Here is a 20,953-nt window from a genome sequence, read left to right as displayed (position 1 = left end):
CAAGCTGGAATGCTTTGCCTTTAAAAAGCTTCTAGCTCACTAGTTTGTGTGTGAGAGGCTTTCTCACTTAACTCTTCCGGTCAATGACCCGGTTCACTTTCCAGGGAACCTTGACTACGGGTTTGAGCTTTAATGCAAATCCAATTTTCCGCTGAATATAGCAACATTTAAACAGCAAGTGCTTTTAATACCGTCCAAAAAAACAATAAAAGAAAAAGTACATAATGGTTATGTAGGGGCGACTGTGGCTCAGTGGTGAGCAGGGTCGTCTTTCAATCAGAGCATCGGCGGTTCGATCCCCGGCTCAGCTAGCCCACGTCGATGTCTCCTTGGGCAAGACACTTAACTCCAAATTGCTCCCGTAGCTGTGCCTACAGTGTGTTGATGTGTGTGAATGTTAGTTAGTCCTGATGAACAGGTGGCTCCTCCCATCAGTGTATGAATGGGTCTGAATGATGTCATGTAGTGTTAAAACGGTCAGAAGACTAGAAAGTGCTATACGAGTACAGCTCCATTTATCATGTGTGGTCGTTGACAAATTATAAATGTAACTAAAAGGCTCCTTGACTCATTCTGTGGGTTCTTGTCTTGATATGTTTGGCCACAGGAGGGCAGCATGTCTGTATTCTTGTCAAAGGGAGGAATACATGGATTACATCAGATGAAAAGATCCTCAATTGAGTCACAAATGAACAGCATTGTGTGGGTGTGGTGGAGGTGGGTGATGTAGTTGGAGTTCTGATTACTAATACGACCATATGGACTTTGAGTGATGGTCACCATGAAGTAAACACTGAACACTGAAAATACTCCATCATTCAAAAAGATCAAATTCACTTTTTATTGATACACTCCTCTTAAGCTACAATTAAACAACCATATGCTGTTTAATTCATTTTACATGTACACACTTATTTGCCTAACAACTAATTCATTTCGAAATATTTTGAGTAATATCTCCTGATACATTTCAGGCAGTAAAACCTGCTCCTGAGATCGAGCCTAAAGTTTAGACATACAGGTGACCTTTCATTTCTAGTATATCCGTATATCTGGCATTGATGGTTAGCACGCCCACACACAATACATCGCTGCAAATAGCAACAATGTATTGGGGGGGTGGACTTTATCGAGTGTCCGTCTGATCGTAAAGGTAACTCGTCCTTTTTCAAACAGTGATTGTTCTGTAGGTTCTTCCTCTTGACATTGCATCATGTTTCCCTGTGCCTGCCACAGCAAAAATAGCTACGTTTCAAGCAGCAGTCTTGTTTGCTCTCTGCTGGCAACTCCCTGATACTGCACGGGCCATGTGGCGTGTAGGTGTGAGTAGGTCCTAGTGTTGAGAAGTGTTTGTAGAGAGGAGGGGTTTGAGAGGTGTTTGCTCATTCTTCTGTGGCATTTGAAAGAAGAAGAAAAAACACTGGCACTGCATTACAGTAAGCTCATTTCCTGTCAAAGGTCATAGGTCAGAAATGTTTCTCTCTTTCCCGGGCAGGGTCAGTCATTTACCTTTGTGTCAAAGTAATACCAAGTTATTCCATTATGTGCGAGAGGTTTTATAGTAAGAGTTCATTTCAAAAGGCTCATCAGGGTTACCCGTCATTTATTTACAAGGTTTGAATGGACAGTGTGTCGTGACTCAGAGGGGAACAGTTCCACATTCATAGGTCGGAAAGAACAGAGGAGAAGAGAGGAGAACTCGGGTGACCCCCTCTGATGAGCAGCAGGGACCAGAGACCACCTAAAGGTGATGCTCTGACGCAAACATCCAGCCTACTAGACCCAGTATATTGTCCTGGTTGCCATATATGGCCCAACCTTAAGGCCAGGAAACAGCGTTTGAATCCTCTTGCCTTGATGATTGCACAATCGGAAGAATGCGGGGGCAAGAAAGTGATGTGAGCATGCACCAGTGATGTCAACACTTCTCCCTCGTCCTCGTCAGTCTTTGTTAACAATTTCAAAATAGCTGATGACAAATCAGCCGGCTGACCTCTGAGCGTCATCGCGTCTGTTTTTAGCAGCGTGCGCTGCAAAAACCGCGGCCCACTTGGCCTTGGAAGTCCTTGTCTTTCTCTTTCCCGCTGCCCGCATCGCCCACACTCTCCCCTGGATAGCGGCGTATGGCCACATTGCCTCTCCTCTCGCCTCCACTCCCCTCCACTCTTCCCTCACCCACTGACCCACTGGCGGAAAGCGTGGGGACCATCTGTGGTAGAGAGGTTACTTTTAGTCTCCCAGGCTGCTATTTTCTCCTCACTGATTTTTTAAAAATGTTTTATTTTTTTATTATAACCCAAAGCACAGGCTTACTTACGCAATGCTTGTCTCACTCTGTGGTTCTCTGTTTCATTGCTTCACAGGTCTTGTTTACACAACAGCACACTTGGCTCGTTGCAACAAGCCATGACAGGAAAGAGTGGCCAATGTCAAATTTGGACTTGATATGATTTTATTTCCCCAGCCGAGGGAAGGTATACATGGTTATTAAAATTGCAGTCTGTTCACTGCGGATGTGTATTTATATTCATATTTGGAGTATAGTTGCTCATATCAAGAAGGGAAATCTATCGAATGAGCAAATCTTTTACATTTGCTTTGTCACTAACTGCACTTCCTGAAGAAATATGATAACAAGTTGGGGGAAATGAACAATACATTTTTGGAAAAAAGCAAATAGAAGGGTCCACAATATGTGTTTGAAGAATATATCCAGGATGTCAACCTGATTCAGCAGCAAAAACAGGTTGAAAAATATAGATACAGCAAAGTGAGCCACCACATTATCTCGCGATAGAGACAGAAGACAATTAACTTAATTTTTATCTTCGTCCATACGGAGCTGGCCGCCATGTTTTCAACAGTATCCCAGAACCGACAAACCATACACTGGCTTTAGATGGGACCCTTCGCAGTTTTCACGTTTTCCTGTCGGCCACCGTGGTTCTCCCACACGCTCGGCTAAAGGGAGAAGTTTCAGTTGATTGCAATCAGCAACAACACCACTAGATGCCGCCAAATCGTACACACTGGCCCTCGAAGCTGTGATGATTTGACCGTAGATGTTGTGCATGTTTATTGCTCAGCATGTTCACCATCTTATCTTAACAAGTCATACTGCTAACGTATACCAATTAGCACAGGCAAAGTACAACCCTCTTCTGCAAATTATATTTTAATATTTTAATCACAATGTCTTTTTGATAATGGCGCTATGAAAAGGCAGCATGTATATCTGTCCCGACTTTATAACAATTCAATAAATAACTAAAAAACAAGAATGTCAACCTTATGGTGGCACTAGTCAAGGGATCTCTAAAACTAGTGAGATGTATCTTCTGGGGGCCTAAAATGTATATTCTTTATGTAGCAATCCATCTAATGATGCTAAGATATTTCAGACTGGATTAAAATGGTGGAACTAGCAACAGACCAACCACCAGGTTATCCCAAGAGAAATACCCTTGAGATATTTGAAAGAGATACTATGACATTTCAAACAGTGTTTAGTGTACTGTGAAAAGGTTAATATATGGACTTAGCCCCTCTGTATGAGAAATACTGCTCTGTAAACTGAAGCTGTCTAAGGGTCACTTTACAGACTAAAGCATACACATTGATGGAGACTGCTTCCAGTCTATGAAAGTGTTTTGTATCTGCTCATCCAACCCATATTTTTCAAATATGTCGAGCCACTCCGTCAAAACATTTCTGCATTTCTGTTTTGGGATAACTACAAATTCTTATATTTTAAACAACAACATATGATAATGACTAACTACTGATAATACATTAAAACACAACATATGTCATATCAAGACGCAACACCATGTGTTGACCCAAAACAGACTCACAGATGTCATAATAGCAGTGGTATAAAAAAAAGGAGACGCTTGCTTTTTCAGAGGTAAATATCCCCTTATGCTGTAACTCAGTGGGTTCCAGGGATGACAAGATGCATGCATGTAGATATGAAGATGTGAAGTAATACTTTGAGGCACTGACTGAAATGCTTTTTTAAGCACAGAAGGGGAAAAAGGAAAAATGATCTAAGTTGCAGCAGGCTAAACAGCTGATACAGACACTGTTGCTAAATATAGCTTATTGGTCTTGTGCCTTAAACCACACATGAGGAACATAATATTTACATTTTTACCAAACCTATCTGATCAGTAACATTTTACAATCCACAATCCGTTTTGTCAGTTTATTTGACTGTTTTAACTCAAGAAGTTCATGTTTACCTACAGTGACACCTCGCTAGAAATCTCTCTTCAGGGGTGATACTTTAAATATACATGTGGAACCTTTTCCACAAGATGTTAGCCACACCATGCTGGCCTTTAAAAGCACATTTCCTTCGCAGCATGTCTCTATTTGAGTATTATTCCAGTGGTGTTCATTCTTCTGGAACAAAGTGTGGGGACAATTACAGCATCTCTCTCTGGGAACACAGTCTTGATTTATGTCCTGCACTCTGTTTGCAGTCAAATTATTGTGAAATTGCTGTCTGACTGCGTCAACACAGTGGGTCATTGTGTGTGTGTGTGTGTGTGTGTGTGTGTGTGTGTCTCTGTGTGTGTGTCTCTCTGTGTGTGTGTGTTCTGTATCTTCTGGTAGAAGACTTGTTTTGTCAAAAAGCCCTGGATGTCACATTTTATCATCAAGTCTTTATTGAGGAAAATATTATTATCTCTTTGAACTATGTGTTGTAAACATATTAGAAGCAATATTCTCTACACGTATACTGTTTGCAATGGGCATAAGGGAAATTGGCAAAACAAATATACATAGACAATAACATACAGAAATTTAGTGCAACATATACAAAAAATAGAATATAAAACAAAACCCCTATTTTATTTCATTCATTGGCAGTGAGTACCTTTTAAGGTTTTTAGAACATAAATTATAAGTATACTTTTCTGATGCTAATTGTCTGATGCCAATTTCAAATTTGCATATTAAGAAAGTCTTTCAAACATAATCCAATGTGAAGTAACAAAAAAGCTCCCTCCCTGATCGGCTACAATATTACAATGCTGCTGATTTGAATGCTTCAATAACAATGTTCCAATAACATTGTAATATAACACTGGCAGGAGCCTTTTTGTTGCATAATGGTTTCTTTAAAATCACTGAAATGTATTGCACCTATTTGTCTGTAGTCCAGTTAATGTCTTTGGCCAGCATTAAGTTTTTGATATATTTGATCTTCTGATTTCCATTGACTCAATTTGCTGCCTTGTGTGAAGCACCATGTAAAAGTGCTCTGAAAATAAAGATTATCATTAATAATAAATCATTTAAAAAATAATTGAGTTCAACATCTCAGTTATTCATTATTGAACCGTAACGAACAACAGAGGGCAGCAGAGTGTTTTGGTGCAATCACTGATTCCCTCATAGACGTCCTCCCCAGACAAATTCATCTCTATAACACAGGAGAGAGAGCTGATTTAATGAGAGCAGTTGGAAGCGCAGCATGCTACAGAATGCCCTCGTCACTGGCTTGGTATGGAAGCTCTGCACTTATAGATGAGGGATGAAGCCTGAGCGACCGCAGCCAAGATTAATGGAGGCTGGAGGCCTCGGGGTGCAACTTCCTCCATTCCCTCTCTTGGCAGTGGCATAATTGCTGAGGTTGCCTAGCGACCGGAAGCATAGAAACAGAAGGTGTCACTTGTTACCTCAGAGCTGGATTTAGCCAAATTGTAAAATAGCCACTGATGGACCACGAGGGGGATCGAGTTACTAAAGATAAGCAGCAGAAGGCGGGAGAAGAGGGAAGGATCTGGAAATAGACGGAGGTCACAATGAGGGCCATTCATTTTTGATTACATATTGTTTTACTGGACATTTTGACATTAGCATGAACAAGGCCACTGTAGATTGGAAAATAATCTGATTAAGAAAACACCTTAATTTATTTATTTCATAAATAGTGCATGGTTTACATGACCTTTGGTGTCTAGTGCCACTGGTATGTGGAACTAGACACTTATGAAACAACTGTACTTGCAACAGTTAGCAACTAGATGGTGAACATAGTGCAGCATCTATAAAAGAGCTGATATTTTCTCTTTGGGGATGGAGATCAAAACAGAGTTGAGAGAAGAGTGAATATTGACTTCCCTTAATCAGGTTGCCAGAAACACAACTCCAAATGGACGATCCTGTTGCTGTAATTCGGTAGCAAGCTTAATTAAATATGGAACTGTTTGCCAATATGTTCGTTATATCGACCGTAACTTTTTAAAGGCAAAGTGAAGGATTGTTGTGTTTACAGATAACTGTGTACAAATAATAGTAATGATTCAGGTTTGATTACTTAAAAAGTATAGTTTGGTGGATTTCTTCCTGTACTCACCTTTTCTTTTTACATTTTAGCAGAGGCTCATTGCTCTGAAGGTAAACAGTAGGTCCAAATTACAATGTTATTCATACTTTTTTTTTTGCTTGAACTGGTTTGGCTAGCAAGCAGAAAAGATGAAACTCTCCATTTTGGAGACGGTAATTTTCTACTACGTTTGACCAAAGCTAATATGCTATCTAGAGCTGAGCTCACTGCTCAGGGGTTTAGCAATTCAAAAATGTGCCTATCCTTTCAAATGAAAACCGTGGCAGACCATGGCTAATCTATTTTATTATGGATACTTCAGTAAAATAATATTGCCGTTACCTACAGGTCACATATGAACCAGATAATTAGCTTACACTTTTTCACAATTGTTAACACACATTTCTCAAAATAATAACGGCGTTCTCAAAACTGCACACACCAAACTGAAAACCTCACACACAAAATGCTAAACCTGACACTCCCTTTGCAAGATGACTCTTTGCCATCAAATCTCTTCACTGTTCACAAAATGGAACTTGTGTTTTCATTTGGTACACAGACATATTTTCAAATGACACACACATACCATTCATCGAGTACACACAACTAAGCATTTGCTGCACACTACCAAGCATGTACAGCACACTGAAGTGCAACATTGAAAATACAATCCTAGAAATGGAACACACCATATGAATGACAATGACTTTTGTAAAATGTCTCAGTGTAGGCCTACTTTTTTCATAGTCAAATATAAAACAACACACACATATGCAGCAAAAAGGGTACACACATAGAACAGCACGGTATTGTAAACCGGCCTGCTTAACTCCTCCCCCCTTCACAAAAATGAATTAGGCATCACGCCTCTGGTTCCTGATTGGCCAGAGGGCCTCATCCACATCACAGGCAATGTTCTCCCTGTCTAAGCAGCATTGGAAGAAACGCCTTGAGTGGCGCATAAAGGCCTCAACACAAGCCTCCTCCATGGCCTCGAGCAGTGAGACCCGGCCCTGTGGGTTCCGTTCATATACCTTCCACCTCCAAGCTGAAAAGAACTCCTCAATTCAGGAAAGGAGAATAAGGTGGAATGTATAGAACGGAAAAATGTGGGTGGTCCTGGAACCACTCACGCACTTGAACAGCCCGGTGGAAGCACACATTGTCCCAGATTGCGACGTGATCGATCCACTGTGTGCTGCAGTCCTGATTGCAAATTGCTCACCAGACCTGAATGTTTAGAGATTTTAATATTTGTGTGTTGTGTGTAGTGTTTTGACAACAAGGTGACGTGTAATTGACATCAGAGTGTAAAGAAGGAAAGTCAGAGTCTAATGCAGATAAGGGAGTGTGAAGTAGTTGTAGTAGTAAATTGGGACGAGCGACAACTGAGAAAAACTATAAATCAAGTAATTTTTTATTTTATGGGCAGAAAGAGGGGTTCGACAGAAGTACAATTGCAGTATGACATATTATTGACAAGTACATTGAGTAGATAATATAATATATTATAACATAATACAGATACTAAATGTTATAACTCTCATGAAATTGATTGAAATGAGGACTGGATGAGAGAAAAGATCCTATGGTTTTATTTCCACTAATCATGTAATTAACTCCAAAGACATGCTGCAGGTTAATTGATCTCTAAATGTCCCATAGGTGTGAATGTGAGAGTGAATGGTTGTATGTCCCTACATGTGCCCTCGATGGACTGGCGGCCTGTCCAGGGTGTCCCCTGCCTTCGCCCTATGTCAGCTGGGATAGGCTCCAGCGCCCCGCGACCCTAATGAGGATAAGCGGTATTGAAAATGGATGGATGGATGGATGGATGGATGTAATTAACTGATATACACTGTTTTGAGAACAGTTACTCGCAAAATGTGCATTGTGTTATGATGTGCAATTTAATGATACCATTGACTGGACACCCCAGCCTTGGCACCAATTTTAAATGAATTTGTTCTCAGAATCATTATTCTGGTTCCTGAATTTTCTTTCTTTTCGACCAGTCCTTTCCTGTCTGTCATCTGCCTGCTTCTGCTCTTCTATCCTTATCTCCCCATTATTAGCATCTCATCCCCTCCTCCCCAAACCACCCCTCCTCTTTCTCTCTGCATTTCCTCACTCATCCACATCTCCCTGCAATAAACCTATAATTGGTACTACCACTCACACTCTTCTTTCCAGTTACCCATTCATCCCCATTATTTACTTTGTTGTATCAATCATTATCACCTTCTCTCATGCTTCCACACAGTGTTGTTCAAATGTCTCCTCTCCCTATCAATCTCTGCCTCCATCTCTGATGCGCACAGAGCGGATGGCGGCGGCCCACTCAGTCCTCTCAGGGAGCAGAAGGTTTGTCCACTCCCACTCAGGCTTTGCGTCATGGAACACAGAGAAATAGAGACTGAGGAGAGAGAACAGATGGGAGGAGGACACACTGACTGCCTGTTTTATAACATTACTCCGAACAATGCTGTGGTCATCAGTATGACTATGTAAAGAAGCAGGCTATTGTAGACTCATCAAGCAGGCCTAATTATAGGACTGAGCTCAATATAGAGAAGTAGGAGCTGGCTGTTTTGGTGTAAACTAAAATATTTGTCCCAGACTTTAAGAACACATTTGAAGATGTATGCAATACTCTGAAAAGATACATTCAAGGTGGTATGTTTTTTTTTTTTAGAAACCGTTTTTTGAGAAAACAATGAAAATACTTCAACATGTGGCTTATTTCCGAAACATTTTAACAAATATGTTATTTAAGTTATTTCCTTCTTATTGACTTCAATCCAATCTTAGGGATTCACTATCACAACATTGCTGTAACCATAGCGACCTGATGCACAACAGGGAGTGACATCATAACGGAGACAATCGTTCCCTTTTAAGCAAGTAGAGAGACAATTAAAAATCAGACCATTGTGCTATTATTAGTTTTGTATGGTCCATCTCTGCTAAATATGGCCGGTTAAATCAGATGGTTAGAGCCTTGTGCTAATAACGCCAAGGTCATGGCTTAAATCCAAGTACTGGCCAGCAATAGATCCAGGAAGGAATTATTCTCTGAAAAAAAAAAAAATAGATAACATCAAGTATATTGACATTAATTCCACTGAATCTCACATGTGAAGCCAGCTGTCCACCATTTAAGCTAATTCCTCACCAGAAAAGCCAACAGGCCAGCTTTGCAGTATGTGTTTGTACAACCTTTAGCTCTGTCCTTCTTTGCAGATGAGCCATTGCACTTCTGAAATGTGAAAGGTTTGTCTTGTGAGACCATGTGGCCTAATGGACAAGGCGTCTGACTTCGGATCAGAAGATTGAGGGTTCGAGTCCCTTCGTGGTTGTTACCTCCATGCTCATTATATGTAAAATGTAGCAGGCAATATTGATGCAAAACTTGACTTAATTCTGCTCAGGTGTAAAGTCAGAAATTCATTTTAGGATATCCTCCAACAACGCCAGCAAAGACAAGCAGACAGGTGCTTGCACCCAAATATTCATCCAAGAATGACTACATTTTGAACGCACGGTCCTGGATTAATTTTGGAAAAATTTAGTTTAATAAATCCTTGGAATTACGGCCGGTTAGCTCAGATGGTTAGAGCGTGGTGCTAATAACGCCAAGGTCATGGGTTCAATCCCCATACTGGCTAGCATTAGTCATAAAACAAATCAATCTCTTTATAGCTGGAGTTGAAGTTTACATTTATGATCCATGACAACATTTAAAAAGATAGAAGGAATTATTCTCTGAATAAAGAGATACCATCAAGTATATTGACATTAATTCCACTGAATCTCACATGTGAAGCCAGCTGTCCACCATTTAAGCTAATTCCACATCAGAAAAGACAACAGGCCAGCTTTGCAGTATGTGTTTGTACAACCTTTAGCTCCGTCCTTCTTTGCAGATGAGACATTGCACTTCTGAAATGTAAAAAGTGTGTCTTGTGAGACCATGTGGCCTAATGGACAAGGCGTCTGACTTAGGATCAGAAGATTGAGGGTTCGAGTCCCTTCGTGGTTGTTACCTCCATGCTCATTATATGTAAAATGTAGCAGGCAATATTGATGCAAAACTTGACTTAATTCTGCTCAGGTGTAAAGTCAGAAATTCATTTTAGGATATCCTCCAACAACGCCAGCAAAGACAAGCAGACAGGTGCTCGCACCCAAATATTCATCCAAGAATGCCTACATTTTGAATGCACGGTCCTGGTTTAATTTTGGAAAAATTGAGTTAAATAAATCCTTGGAATTACGGCCGGTTAGCTCAGATGGTTAGAGTGTGGTGCTAATAACGCCAAGGTCATGGGTTCAATCCCCATACTGGCCAGCATTAGTCGTAAAACAAATCAATCTCTTTATAGCTGGAGTTGAAGTTTACATTTATGATCCAGGACAACATTTAAAAAGATAGAAGGAATTATTCTCTGAATAAAGAGATACCATCAAGTATATTGACATTAATTCCACTGAATCTCACATGTGAAGCCAGCTGTCCACCATTTAAGCTAATTCCACATCAGAAAAGACAACAGGCCAGCTTTGCAGTATGTGTTTGTACAACCTTTAGCTCCGTCCTTCTTTGCAGATGAGCCATTGCACTTCTGAAATGTGAAAAGTGTGTCTTGTGAGACCATGTGGCCTAATGGACAAGGCGTCTGACTTCGGATCAGAAGATTGAGGGTTCGAGTCCCTTCGTGGTTGTTACCTCCATGCTCATTATATGTAAAATGTAGCAGGCAATATTGATGCAAAACTTGACTTAATTCTGCTCAGGTGTAAAGTCAGAAATTCATTTTAGGATATCCTCCAACAACGCCAGCAAAGACAAGCAGACAGGTGCTCGCACCCAAATATTCATCCAAGAATGCCTACATTTTGAACGCACGGTCCTGGTTTAATTTTGGAAAAATTGATTTTAATAAATCCCTGGAATTAGGGCCGGTTAGCTCAGATGGTTAGAGCGTGGTGCTAATAACGCCAAGGTCATGGGTTCAATCCCCATACTGGCCAGCATTAGTCGTAAAACAAATCAATCTCTTTATAGCTGGAGTTGAAGTTTACATTTATGATCCAGGACAACATTTGAAAAGATAGGAGGAATTATTCTCTGAAAAAAGAGATACCATCAAGTATATTGACATTAATTCCACTGAATCTCACATGTGAAGCCAGCTGTCCACCATTTAAGCTAATTCCACATCTGAAAAGACAACAGGCCAGCTTTGCAGTATGTGTTTGTACAACCTTTAGCTCCGTCCTTCTTTGCAGATGAGCCATTGCACTTCTGAAATGTGAAAAGTGTGTCTTGTGAGACCATGTGGCCTAATGGACAAGGCGTCTGACTTCGGATCAGTAGATTGAGGGTTCGAGTCCCTTCGTGGTTGTTACCTCCATGCTCATTATATGTAAAATGTAGCAGGCAATATTGATGCAAAACTTGACTTAATTCTGCTCAGGTGTAAAGTCAGAAATTCATTTTAGGATATCCTCCAACAACGCCAGCAAAGACAAGCAGACAGGTGCTCGCACCCAAAAATTCATCCAAGAATGCCTACATTTTGAACGCACGGTCTTGGTTTAATTTTGGAAAAATTGAGTTGAATAAATCCTTTGAATTATGGCCGGTTAGCTCAGATGGTTAGAGCGTGGTGCTAATAACGCCAAGGTCATGGGTTCAATCCCCATACTGGCCAGCATTAGTCGTAAAACAAATCAATCTCTTTATAGCTGGAGTTGAAGTTTACATTTATGATCCAGGACAACATTTGAGAAGATAGGAGGAATTATTCTCTGAAAAAAGAGATACCATCAAGTATATTGACATTAATTCCACTGAATCTCACATGTGAAGCCAGCTGTCCACCATTTAAGCTAATTCCACATCTGAAAAGACAACAGGCCAGCTTTGCAGTATGTGTTTGTACAACCTTTAGCTCCGTCCTTCTTTGCAGATGAGCCATTGCACTTCTGAAATGTGAAAAGTGTGTCTTGTGAGACCATGTGGCCTAATGGACAAGGCGTCTGACTTCGGATCAGTAGATTGAGGGTTCGAGTCCCTTCGTGGTTGTTACCTCCATGCTCATTATATGTAAAATGTAGCAGGCAATATTGATGCAAAACTTGACTTAATTCTGCTCAGGTGTAAAGTCAGAAATTCATTTTAGGATATCCTCCAACAACGCCAGCAAAGACAAGCAGACAGGTGCTCGCACCCAAATATTCATCCAAGAATGCCTACATTTTGAACGCACGGTCTTGGTTTAATTTTGGAAAAATTGAGTTGAATAAATCCTTTGAATTATGGCCAGTTAGCTCAGATGGTTAGAGCGTGGTGCTAATAACGCCAAGGTCATGGGTTCAATCCCCATACTGGCCAGCATTAGTCGTAAAACAAATCAATCTCTTTATAGCTGGAGTTGAAGTTTACATTTATGATCCAGGACAACATTTGAGAAGATAGGAGGAATTATTCTCTGAAAAAAGAGATACCATCAAGTATATTGACATTAATTCCACTGAATCTCACATGTGAAGCCAGCTGTCCACCATTTAAGCTAATTCCACATCTGAAAAGACAACAGGCCAGCTTTGCAGTATGTGTTTGTACAACCTTTAGCTCCGTCCTTCTTTGCAGATGAGCCATTGCACTTCTGAAATGTGAAAAGTGTGTCTTGTGAGACCATGTGGCCTAATGGACAAGGCGTCTGACTTCGGATCAGAAGATTGAGGGTTCGAGTCCCTTCGTGGTTGTTACCTCCATGCTCATTATATGTAAAATGTAGCAGGCAATATTGATGCAAAACTTGACTTAATTCTGCTCAGGTGTAAAGTCAGAAATTCATTTTAGGATGTCCTCCAACAACGCCAGCAAAGACAAGCAGACAGGTGCTCGCACCCAAAAATTCATCCAAGAATGCCTACATTTTGAACGCACGGTCTTGGTTTAATTTTGGAAAAATTGAGTTGAATAAATCCTTTGAATTATGGCCGGTTAGCTCAGATGGTTAGAGCGTGGTGCTAATAACGCCAAGGTCATGGGTTCAATCCCCATACTGGCCAGCATTAGTCGTAAAACAAATCAATCTCTTTATAGCTGGAGTTGAAGTTTACATTTATGATCCAGGACAACATTTGAGAAGATAGGAGGAATTATTCTCTGAAAAAAGAGATACCATCAAGTATATTGACATTAATTCCACTGAATCTCACATGTGAAGCCAGCTGTCCACCATTCAAGCTAATTCCACATCTGAAAAGACAACAGGCCAGCTTTGCAGTATGTGTTTGTACAACCTTTAGCTCCGTCCTTCTTTGCAGATGAGCCATTGCACTTCTGAAATGTGAAAAGTGTGTCTTGTGAGACCATGTGGCCTAATGGACAAGGCCTCTGACTTCGCATCAGAATATTGAGGGTTCGAGTCCCTTCGTGGTTGTTACCTCCATGCTCATTATATGTAAAATGTAGCAGGCAATATTGATGCAAAACTTGACTTAATTCTGCTCAGGTGTAAAGTCAGAAATTCATTTTAGGATATCCTCCAACAACGCCAGCAAAGACAAGCAGACAGGTGCTCGCACCCAAATATTCATCCAAGAATGCCTACATTTTGAAAGCACGGTCCTGGTTTAATTTTGGAAAAATTGAGTTGAATAAATCCTTTGAATTATGGCCGGTTAGCTCAGATGGTTAGAGCATGGTGCTAATAACGCCAAGGTCATGGGTTCAATCCCCATACTGGCCAGCATTAGTCGTAAAACAAATCAATCTCTTTATAGCTGGAGTTGAAGTTTACATTTATGATCCAGGACAACATTTGAGAAGATAGGAGGAATTATTCTCTGAAAAAAGAGATACTATCAAGTATATTGACATTAATTCCATTGAATCTCACATGTGAAGCCAGCTGTCCACCATTTAAGCTAATTCCACATCAGAAAAGACAACAGGCCAGCTTTGCAGTATGTGTTTGTACAACCTTTAGCTCCGTCCTTCTTTGCAGATGAGCCATTGCACTTCTGAAATGTGAAAAATGTGTCTTGTGAGACCATATGGCCTAATGGACAAGGCCTCTGACTTCGCATCAGAAGATTGAGGGTTCGAGTCCCTTCCTGGTTGTTACCTCCATTCTCATTATATGTAAAATGTAGCAGGCAATATTGATGCAAAACTTGACTTAATTCTGCTCAGGTGTAAAGTCAGAAATTCATTTTAGGATATCCTCCAACAACGCCAGCAAAGACAAGCAGACAGGTGCTCGCACCCAAATATTCATCCAAGAATGCCTACATTTTGAACGCCCGGTCCTGGTTTAATTTTGGAAAAATTGAGTTGAATAAATCCTTTGAATTATGGCCGGTTAGCTCAGATGGTTAGAGCGTGGTGCTAATAACGCCAAGGTCATGGGTTCCATCCCCATACTGGCCAGCATTAGTCGTAAAACAAATCATTCTCTTTATAGCTGGAGTTGAAGTTTACATTTATGATCCAGGACAACATTTAAAAAGATAGAAGGAATTATTCTCTGAATTAAGAGATACCATCAAGTATATTGACATTAATTCCACTGAATCTCACATGTGAAGCCAGCTGTCCACCATTCAAGCTAATTCCACATCTGAAAAGACAACAGGCCAGCTTTGCAGTATGTGTTTGTACAACCTTTAGCTCCGTCCTTCTTTGCAGATGAGCCATTGCACTTCTGAAATGTGAAGTGTGTCTTGTGAGACCATGTGGCCTAATGGACAAGGCCTCTGACTTCGCATCAGAATATTGAGGGTTCGAGTCCCTTCGTGGTTGTTACCTCCATGCTCATTATATGTAAAATGTAGCAGGCAATATTGATGCAAAACTTGACTTAATTCTGCTCAGGTGTAAAGTCAGAAATTCATTTTAGGATATCCTCCAACAACGCCAGCAAAGACAAGCAGACAGGTGCTCGCACCCAAATATTCATCCAAGAATGCCTACATTTTGAACGGAAGGTCCTGGTTTAATTTTGGAAAAATTGAGTTGAATAAATCCTTTGAATTATGGCCGGTTAGCTCAGATGGTTAGAGCGTGGTGCTAATAACGCCAAGGTCATGGGTTCAATCCCCATACTGGCCAGCATTAGTCGTAAAACAAATCAACCTCTTTATAGCTGGAGTTGAAGTTTACATTTATGATCCAGGACAACATTTGAGAAGATAGGAGGAATTATTCTCTGAAAAAAGAGATACCATCAAGTATATTGACATTAATTCCACTGAATCTCACATGTGAAGCCAGCTGTCCACCATTTAAGCTAATTCCACATCAGAAAAGACAACAGGCCAGCTTTGCAGTATGTGTTTGTACAACCTTTAGCTCCGTCCTTCTTTGCAGATGAGCCATTGCACTTCTGAAATGTGAAAAGTGTGTCTTGTGAGACCATGTGGCCTAATGGACAAGGCGTCTGACTTCGGATCAGTAGATTGAGGGTTCGAGTCCCTTCGTGGTTATTACCTCCATGCTCATTATATGTAAAATGTAGCAGGCAATATTGATGCAAAACTTGACTTAATTCTGCTCAGGTGTAAAGTCAGAAATTCATTTTAGGATATCCTCCAACAACGCCAGCAAAGACAAGCAGACAGGTGCTCGCACCCAAATATTCATCCAAGAATGCCTACATTTTGAACGCACGGTCCTGGTTTAATTTTGGAAAAATTGATTTTAATAAATCCCTGGATTTACGGCCGGTTAGCTCAGATGGTTAGAGCGTGGTGCTAATAACGCCAAGGTCATGTGTTCAATCCCCATACTGGCCAGCATTAGTCGTAAAACAAATCAATCTCTTTATAGTTGGAGTTGAAGTTTACATTTATGATCCAGTACAACATTTGAGAAGATAGGAGGAATTATTCTCTGAATAAAGAGATACCATCAAGTATATTGACATTAATTCCACTGAATCTCACATGTGAAGCCAGCTGTCCACCATTTAAGCTAATTCCACATCTGAAAAGACAACAGGCCAGCTTTGCAGTATGTGTTTGTACAACCCTTAGCTCCGTCCTTCTTTGCAGATGAGCCATTGCACTTCTGAAATGTGAAAAGTGTGTCTTGTGAGACCATGTGGCCTAATGGACAAGGCGTCTGACTTCGGATCAGTAGATTGAGGGTTCGAGTCCCTTCGTGGTTGTTACCTCCATGCTCATTATAAGTAAAATGTAGCAGGCAATATTGATGCAAAACTTGACTTAATTCTGCTCAGGTGTAAAGTCAGAAATTCATTTTAGGATATCCTCCAACAACGCCAGCAAAGACAAGCAGACAGGTGCTCGCACCCAAATATTCATCCAAGAATGCCTACATTTTGAAAGCACGGTCCTGGTTTAATTTTGGAAAAATTGAGTTGAATAAATCCTTTGAATTATGGCCGGTTAGCTCAGATGGTTAGAGCATGGTGCTAATAACGCCAAGGTCATGGGTTCAATCCCCATACTGGCCAGCATTAGTCGTAAAACAAATCAATCTCTTTATAGCTGGAGTTGAAGTTTACATTTATGATCCAGGACAACATTTGAGAAGATAGGAGGAATTATTCTCTGAAAAAAGAGATACTATCAAGTATATTGACATTAATTCCATTGAATCTCACATGTGAAGCCAGCTGTCCACCATTTAAGCTAATTCCACATCAGAAAAGACAACAGGCCAGCTTTGCAGTATGTGTTTGTACAACCTTTAGCTCCGTCCTTCTTTGCAGATGAGCCATTGCACTTCTGAAATGTGAAAAATGTGTCTTGTGAGACCATATGGCCTAATGGACAAGGCCTCTGACTTCGCATCAGAAGATTGAGGGTTCGAGTCCCTTCCTGGTTGTTACCTCCATTCTCATTATATGTAAAATGTAGCAGGCAATATTGATGCAAAACTTGACTTAATTCTGCTCAGGTGTAAAGTCAGAAATTCATTTTAGGATATCCTCCAACAACGCCAGCAAAGACAAGCAGACAGGTGCTCGCACCCAAATATTCATCCAAGAATGCCTACATTTTGAACGCCCGGTCCTGGTTTGATTTTGGAAAAATTGAGTTGAATAAATCCTTTGAATTATGGCCGGTTAGCTCAGATGGTTAGAGCGTGGTGCTAATAACGCCAAGGTCATGGGTTCCATCCCCATACTGGCCAGCATTAGTCGTAAAACAAATCATTCTCTTTATAGCTGGAGTTGAAGTTTACATTTATGATCCAGGACAACATTTAAAAAGATAGAAGGAATTATTCTCTGAATTAAGAGATACCATCAAGTATATTGACATTAATTCCACTGAATCTCACATGTGAAGCCAGCTGTCCACCATTCAAGCTAATTCCACATCTGAAAAGACAACAGGCCAGCTTTGCAGTATGTGTTTGTACAACCTTTAGCTCCGTCCTTCTTTGCAGATGAGCCATTGCACTTCTGAAATGTGAAAAGTGTGTCTTGTGAGACCATGTGGCCTAATGGACAAGGCCTCTGACTTCGCATCAGAATATTGAGGGTTCGAGTCCCTTCGTGGTTGTTACCTCCATGCTCATTATATGTAAAATGTAGCAGGCAATATTGATGCAAAACTTGACTTAATTCTGCTCAGGTGTAAAGTCAGAAATTCATTTTAGGATATCCTCCAACAACGCCAGCAAAGACAAGCAGACAGGTGCTCGCACCCAAATATTCATCCAAGAATGCCTACATTTTGAACGGAAGGTCCTGGTTTAATTTTGGAAAAATTGAGTTGAATAAATCCTTTGAATTATGGCCGGTTAGCTCAGATGGTTAGAGCGTGGTGCTAATAACGCCAAGGTCATGGGTTCAATCCCCATACTGGCCAGCATTAGTCGTAAAACAAATCAACCTCTTTATAGCTGGAGTTGAAGTTTACATTTATGATCCAGGACAACATTTGAGAAGATAGGAGGAATTATTCTCTGAAAAAAGAGATACCATCAAGTATATTGACATTAATTCCACTGAATCTCACATGTGAAGCCAGCTGTCCACCATTTAAGCTAATTCCACATCAGAAAAGACAACAGGCCAGCTTTGCAGTATGTGTTTGTACAACCTTTAGCTCCGTCCTTCTTTGCAGATGAGACATTGCACTTCTGAAATGTGAAAAGTGTGTCTTGTGAGACCATGTGGCCTAATGGACAAGGCGTCTGACTTCGGATCAGTAGATTGAGGGTTCGAGTCCCTTCGTGGTTATTACCTCCATGCTCATTATATGTAAAATGTAGCAGGCAATATTGATGCAAAACTTGACTTAATTCTGCTCAGGTGTAAAGTCAGAAATTCATTTTAGGATATCCTCCAACAACGCCAGCAAAGACAAGCAGACAGGTGCTCGCACCCAAATATTCATCCAAGAATGCCTACATTTTGAACGCACGGTCCTGGTTTAATTTTGGAAAAATTGATTTTAATAAATCCCTGGATTTACGGCCGGTTAGCTCAGATGGTTAGAGCGTGGTGCTAATAACGCCAAGGTCATGTGTTCAATCCCCATACTGGCCAGCATTAGTCGTAAAACAAATCAATCTCTTTATAGTTGGAGTTGAAGTTTACATTTATGATCCAGTACAACATTTGAGAAGATAGGAGGAATTATTCTCTGAATAAAGAGATACCATCAAGTATATTGACATTAATTCCACTGAATCTCACATGTGAAGCCAGCTGTCCACCATTTAAGCTAATTCCACATCTGAAAAGACAACAGGCCAGCTTTGCAGTATGTGTTTGTACAACCTTTAGCTCCGTCCTTCTTTGCAGATGAGCCATTGCACTTCTGAAATGTGAAAAGTGTGTCTTGTGAGACCATGTGGCCTAATGGACAAGGCGTCTGACTTCGGATCAGTAGATTGAGGGTTCGAGTCCCTTCGTGGTTGTTACCTCCATGCTCATTATAAGTAAAATGTAGCAGGCAATATTGATGCAAAACTTGACTTAATTCTGCTCAGGTGTAAAGTCAGAAATTCATTTTAGGATATCCTCCAACAACGCCAGCAAAGACAAGCAGACAGGTGCTCGCACCCAAATATTCATCCAAGAATGCCTACATTTTGAACGCACGGTCCTGGTTTAATTTTGGAAAAATTGATTTTGATAAATCCCTTGATTTATGGCCGGTTAGCTCAGATGGTTAGAGCGTGGTGCTAATAACGCCAAGGTCATGGGTTCAATCCCCATACTGGCCAGCATTAGTCGTAAAACAAATCAATCTCTTTATAGCTGGAGTTGAAGTTTACATTTATGATCCAGGACAACATTTGAGAAGATAGGAGGAATTATTCTCTGAAAAAAGAGATACCATCAAGTATATTGACATTAATTCCATTGAATCTCACATGTGAAGCCAGCTGTCCACCATTTAAGCTAATTCCACATCAGAAAAGACAACAGGCCAGCTTTGCAGTATGTGTTTGTACAACCTTTAGCTCCGTCCTTCTTTGCAGATGAGCCATTGCACTTCTGAAATGTGAAAAGTGTGTCTTGTGAGACCATGTGGCCTAATGGACAAGGACTTTGGATCAGAAGATTAAGGGTTCGAGTCCCTTCGTGGTTGTTACCTCCATGCTCATTATATGTAAAATGTAGCAGGCAATATTGATGCAAAACTTGACTTAATTCTGCTCAGGTGTAAAGTCAGAAATTCATTTTAGGATATCCTCCAACAACGCCAGCAAAGACAAGCAGACAGGTGCTCGCACCCAAATATTCATCCAAGAATGCCTACATTTTGAATGCACGGTCCTGGTTTAATTTTGGAAAAATTGAGTTTAATAAATCCTTGGAATTACGGCCGGTTAGCTCAGATGGTTAGAGTGTGGTGCTAATAACGCAAAGGTCATGGGTTCAATCCCCATACTGGCCAGCATTAGTCGTAAAACAAATCAATCTCTTTATAGCTGGAGTTGAAGTTTACATTTATGATCCAGGACAACATTTAAAAAGATAGAAGGAATTATTCTCTGAATAAAGAGATACCATCAAGTATATTGACATTAATTCCACTGAATCTCACATGTGAAGCCAGCTGTCCACCATTTAAGCTAATTCCACATCAGAAAAGACAACAGGCCAGCTTTGCAGTATGTGTTTGTACAACCTTTAGCTCCGTCCTTCTTTGCAGATGAGCCATTGCACTTCTGAAATGTGAAAAGTGTGTCTTGTGAGACCATGTGGCCTAATGGACAAGGCGTCTGACTTCGGATCAGAAGATTGAGGGTTCGAGTCCCTTCGTGGTTGTTACCTCCATGCTCATTATATGTAAAATGTAGCAGGCAATATTGATGCAAAACTTGACTTAATTCTGCTCAGGTGTAAAGTCAGAAATTCATTTTAGGATATCCTCCAACAACGCCAGCAAAGACAAGCAGACAGGTGCTCGCACCCAAATATTCATCCAAGAATGCCTACATTTTGAACGCACGGTCCTGGTTTAATTTTGGAAAAATTGATTTTGATAAATCCCTTGATTTATGGCCGGTTAGCTCAGATGGTTAGAGCGTGGTGCTAATAACGCCAAGGTCATGGGTTCAATCCCCATACTGGCCAGCATTAGTCGTAAAACAAATCA

The 20,953-nt window shown here is 40.6% G+C and overlaps 28 non-coding genes across 28 annotated transcripts; all 28 read left to right on the top strand.

Annotated features, from left to right (window-relative positions):
* The first annotated feature begins 9,629 nt into the window (after nt 1-9,629).
* On the top strand, nt 9,630-9,702 carry trnar-ucg. The gene has a single exon. It is a non-coding gene; the product is annotated as a tRNA-Arg (tRNA).
* A 235-nt stretch (nt 9,703-9,937) lies between these two features.
* On the top strand, nt 9,938-10,011 carry trnai-aau. The gene has a single exon. It is a non-coding gene; the product is annotated as a tRNA-Ile (tRNA).
* A 301-nt stretch (nt 10,012-10,312) lies between these two features.
* trnal-uag lies at nt 10,313-10,385 on the top strand. The gene has a single exon. It is a non-coding gene; the product is annotated as a tRNA-Leu (tRNA).
* Nucleotides 10,386-10,620: 235 nt separating this feature from the next.
* On the top strand, nt 10,621-10,694 carry trnai-aau. Its single transcript has one exon. It is a non-coding gene; the product is annotated as a tRNA-Ile (tRNA).
* A 301-nt stretch (nt 10,695-10,995) lies between these two features.
* Nucleotides 10,996-11,068, top strand: trnar-ucg. The gene has a single exon. It is a non-coding gene; the product is annotated as a tRNA-Arg (tRNA).
* Nucleotides 11,069-11,303: 235 nt separating this feature from the next.
* Nucleotides 11,304-11,377, top strand: trnai-aau. The gene has a single exon. It is a non-coding gene; the product is annotated as a tRNA-Ile (tRNA).
* A 301-nt stretch (nt 11,378-11,678) lies between these two features.
* trnar-ucg lies at nt 11,679-11,751 on the top strand. The gene has a single exon. It is a non-coding gene; the product is annotated as a tRNA-Arg (tRNA).
* A 235-nt stretch (nt 11,752-11,986) lies between these two features.
* On the top strand, nt 11,987-12,060 carry trnai-aau. The gene has a single exon. It is a non-coding gene; the product is annotated as a tRNA-Ile (tRNA).
* Nucleotides 12,061-12,361: 301 nt separating this feature from the next.
* On the top strand, nt 12,362-12,434 carry trnar-ucg. The gene has a single exon. It is a non-coding gene; the product is annotated as a tRNA-Arg (tRNA).
* Nucleotides 12,435-12,669: 235 nt separating this feature from the next.
* On the top strand, nt 12,670-12,743 carry trnai-aau. Its single transcript has one exon. It is a non-coding gene; the product is annotated as a tRNA-Ile (tRNA).
* A 301-nt stretch (nt 12,744-13,044) lies between these two features.
* Nucleotides 13,045-13,117, top strand: trnar-ucg. The gene has a single exon. It is a non-coding gene; the product is annotated as a tRNA-Arg (tRNA).
* Nucleotides 13,118-13,352: 235 nt separating this feature from the next.
* trnai-aau lies at nt 13,353-13,426 on the top strand. The gene has a single exon. It is a non-coding gene; the product is annotated as a tRNA-Ile (tRNA).
* Nucleotides 13,427-14,035: 609 nt separating this feature from the next.
* On the top strand, nt 14,036-14,109 carry trnai-aau. The gene has a single exon. It is a non-coding gene; the product is annotated as a tRNA-Ile (tRNA).
* Nucleotides 14,110-14,718: 609 nt separating this feature from the next.
* Nucleotides 14,719-14,792, top strand: trnai-aau. The gene has a single exon. It is a non-coding gene; the product is annotated as a tRNA-Ile (tRNA).
* Nucleotides 14,793-15,399: 607 nt separating this feature from the next.
* Nucleotides 15,400-15,473, top strand: trnai-aau. Its single transcript has one exon. It is a non-coding gene; the product is annotated as a tRNA-Ile (tRNA).
* Nucleotides 15,474-15,774: 301 nt separating this feature from the next.
* Nucleotides 15,775-15,847, top strand: trnar-ucg. Its single transcript has one exon. It is a non-coding gene; the product is annotated as a tRNA-Arg (tRNA).
* Nucleotides 15,848-16,082: 235 nt separating this feature from the next.
* Nucleotides 16,083-16,156, top strand: trnai-aau. Its single transcript has one exon. It is a non-coding gene; the product is annotated as a tRNA-Ile (tRNA).
* Nucleotides 16,157-16,457: 301 nt separating this feature from the next.
* Nucleotides 16,458-16,530, top strand: trnar-ucg. Its single transcript has one exon. It is a non-coding gene; the product is annotated as a tRNA-Arg (tRNA).
* A 235-nt stretch (nt 16,531-16,765) lies between these two features.
* Nucleotides 16,766-16,839, top strand: trnai-aau. Its single transcript has one exon. It is a non-coding gene; the product is annotated as a tRNA-Ile (tRNA).
* Nucleotides 16,840-17,448: 609 nt separating this feature from the next.
* On the top strand, nt 17,449-17,522 carry trnai-aau. The gene has a single exon. It is a non-coding gene; the product is annotated as a tRNA-Ile (tRNA).
* Nucleotides 17,523-18,131: 609 nt separating this feature from the next.
* trnai-aau lies at nt 18,132-18,205 on the top strand. Its single transcript has one exon. It is a non-coding gene; the product is annotated as a tRNA-Ile (tRNA).
* Nucleotides 18,206-18,506: 301 nt separating this feature from the next.
* On the top strand, nt 18,507-18,579 carry trnar-ucg. Its single transcript has one exon. It is a non-coding gene; the product is annotated as a tRNA-Arg (tRNA).
* Nucleotides 18,580-18,814: 235 nt separating this feature from the next.
* On the top strand, nt 18,815-18,888 carry trnai-aau. Its single transcript has one exon. It is a non-coding gene; the product is annotated as a tRNA-Ile (tRNA).
* A 301-nt stretch (nt 18,889-19,189) lies between these two features.
* On the top strand, nt 19,190-19,262 carry trnar-ucg. The gene has a single exon. It is a non-coding gene; the product is annotated as a tRNA-Arg (tRNA).
* A 235-nt stretch (nt 19,263-19,497) lies between these two features.
* trnai-aau lies at nt 19,498-19,571 on the top strand. Its single transcript has one exon. It is a non-coding gene; the product is annotated as a tRNA-Ile (tRNA).
* Nucleotides 19,572-20,174: 603 nt separating this feature from the next.
* Nucleotides 20,175-20,248, top strand: trnai-aau. Its single transcript has one exon. It is a non-coding gene; the product is annotated as a tRNA-Ile (tRNA).
* A 301-nt stretch (nt 20,249-20,549) lies between these two features.
* trnar-ucg lies at nt 20,550-20,622 on the top strand. The gene has a single exon. It is a non-coding gene; the product is annotated as a tRNA-Arg (tRNA).
* Nucleotides 20,623-20,857: 235 nt separating this feature from the next.
* On the top strand, nt 20,858-20,931 carry trnai-aau. Its single transcript has one exon. It is a non-coding gene; the product is annotated as a tRNA-Ile (tRNA).
* The last annotated feature ends 22 nt before the right edge of the window (nt 20,932-20,953 follow it).

This window comes from Cyclopterus lumpus, chromosome 22 (assembly GCF_009769545.1).
Source record: "Cyclopterus lumpus isolate fCycLum1 chromosome 22, fCycLum1.pri, whole genome shotgun sequence".
NCBI classification, from domain to species: Eukaryota; Metazoa; Chordata; class Actinopteri; order Perciformes; family Cyclopteridae; genus Cyclopterus; species Cyclopterus lumpus.
This window is presented reverse-complemented; position numbering and strand designations above follow the sequence as displayed.